Source organism: Sardina pilchardus, chromosome 18 (genome assembly GCF_963854185.1).
Source record: "Sardina pilchardus chromosome 18, fSarPil1.1, whole genome shotgun sequence".
In the NCBI taxonomy this organism is placed as follows: Eukaryota; Metazoa; Chordata; class Actinopteri; order Clupeiformes; family Clupeidae; genus Sardina; species Sardina pilchardus.
Window position 1 is genome coordinate 27,518,961 of NC_085011.1, and position 2,500 is coordinate 27,521,460.

Below are 2,500 nucleotides of genomic sequence, written 5' to 3' on the forward strand. Positions count from 1 at the left end.
AGCAGTCACAAGAGCTCTTACAACGCCCCCATCATCCTAAAGCAACACTAAAGCCCTTTTCCTCTGTTGCACACACACTTTGTGTTTATCCAGCATCGGCTTTGCAAACAGATAAGGTAGAGTATGTTCCAGGATTTTATGAAAAGCATAATGTATTGTCGAAATACAAAAGTCAAATTTGTGGTTTATTATGTCTCATTCCATCAAACTACAGATCCGCTACCTGATCTGGTAAACTTACATAGTGCGGTTATAGCCGATAGAGGGCCGCGAAGTGAATGCAAAAGTGCAGTTCAACCTGTTACGAGTTGATGAACCACTGAAATGATTTCGGAAACATTATTTCAAGGTACAAAAAATTATTTGGTTTTGCTTTAAAGGTGAGGTCAGCGATCGTATACAGTTCCAAGCCCAAAACATTTTTTGTCACATTCAGCAATCATGTCTTCCTGATGCACTACTAGCCCACTCTGTGAGTGTGTGTATATGTGCTGGGGTGAGTGGTCACTCTGTGAGAGTGTGTATACTGTATGTGCTGGGGTGAGTGGTCACTCTGTGAGAGTGTGTATACTGTATGTGCTGGGGTGAGTGGTCACTCTGAGTGTGTGTATATGTGCTGGGGTGAGTGGTCACTCTGTGAGTGTGTGTATATGTGCTGGGATGAGTGGTCACTCTGTGATTGTGTGTGTATGTGCTGGGGTGAGTGGTCACTCTGTGGGTGTGTGTATACTGTATGTGCTGGGGTGAGTGGTCACTCTGTGAGTGTGTGTATACAGTATGTGCTGGAGTGAGTGGTCATTCTGTGAGTGTGTGTATATGTGCTGGGGTGAGTGGTCATTCTGTGAGTGTGTGTATATGTGCTGGGGTGAGTGGTCACTCTGTGAGTGTGTGTATATGTGCTGGGGTGAGTGGTCACTCTATGAGTGTGTGCATATGTGCTGGGGTGAGTGGTCACTCTGTGAGTGTGTGTATACTGTATGTGCTGGGGTGAGTGGTCACTCTGTGAGTGTGTGTATATGTGCTGGGGTGAGTGGTCACTCTGTGAGAGTGTGTATATGTGCTGGGGTGAGTTAGCCTGGATGCCAGACCGAAGTTTAGCCCCGCCTCCATTCTTTTTCTGCAGGGAACTTCGGTCTGGCACTGCTCCGTTCAGCTGCTACTATTCGAGATACACTTCGGCTCGGACCAATCACATTTCACAGGGCGGGCTTTACGTGATGATTGACATATGAACAGCAGTGACGTTCACGGCTACATGCGTCCTCGTTCAACGAGTTGGGTGTGAGACAATGTTCGCTTAGGTTGATTTTGATTGCAACAGAAACGCTATGGCTATGAATGCATAATTTGTTCATGCAGTTTGGCCTTTCGTTTATCTTAGCTATTGAAACGGAGGTTTTATCACGGATTCGCACAACTATTTCTGAACACTTAGACCAACGAGGATATGTGGGAAAACTTCAGTTTCACTTTCACCCAGTTAAAACAGCATGTTTGGGTGATGTTGTTCCCGTTTGTTTAAAAATGTCTGTTTGCTCGTTGGGTTAACGACACACTTCCCCAGCTGTTCATTGCATACAGTTTGAAGGAATTATTTTTAAAAACGAAGGAGGATGTTTTCCATAGCCTACCCTGCTACATATTTCTGTCTTAGATTTCGCAGATACTGACAGCCAATAACTTGTTCTGTTTGGTTTGGTCTATCCAATGAGTGCAGAGCTATCCCCCCGCACTGTATCGGTTGAATCACGCCCCATAATCGCAGCTGAATGGAGCAGTTTCAGACTCATATTCTGATAAGAATTGAGTATGACGTCGTCAGGCTAGGGGTGAGTGGTCACTCTGTGAGAGTGTGTATACTGTATGTGCTGGGGTGAGTGGTCATTCTGTGAGTGTGTGTATATGTGCTGGGGTGAGTGGTCACTCTGTGAGTGTGTGTATGTGCTGGGGTGAGTGGTCACTCTGTGAGAGTGTGTATATGTGCTGGAGTGAGTGGTCACTCTGTGAGTGTGTGTATACTGTATGTGCTGGGGTGAGTGGTCACTCTATGAGTGTGTGTATATGTGCTGGGGTGAGTGGTCACTCTGTGAGTGTGTGTATATGTGCTGGGGTGAGTGGTCACTCTGTGAGTGTGTGTATATGTGCTGGGGTGTGGTCATTCTGTGCCGCACCCACAGGTTGTGGGGCCGGACCAGAGTGATCTAGAGGTGTGTACAGTGGGAATTAGTGACGGACATAGAGGACGAGACCGCGGCCACACACACACACAAATACATGCATGCACACACACACACTGAGAGATGGTGTCTGATGTTAGACTCAGGTGCACGCACGCACACGCACACACACACACACACACACACACACACACAGAGAGAGAGAGAGAGAGAGAGAGAGAGAGAGAGAGATGGTGTCTGATAGACTTAGGTGTGGTGGGAATCATATGACAAGCTTCCGTTCAGAGATAAAGGGAAGCCAACTGGCAGGCGAGTTAAGATCA

At 46.8% G+C, this 2,500-nt stretch overlaps 1 protein-coding gene across 1 annotated transcript in view; it reads right to left on the reverse strand.

The window, feature by feature from the left end:
- The window catches only part of akt3a (v-akt murine thymoma viral oncogene homolog 3a), a 26,440-nt gene that overhangs the window by 22,216 nt on the left and 1,724 nt on the right, over positions 1 to 2,500 (reverse strand). The gene's annotated exons all lie outside the window — the stretch shown is intronic.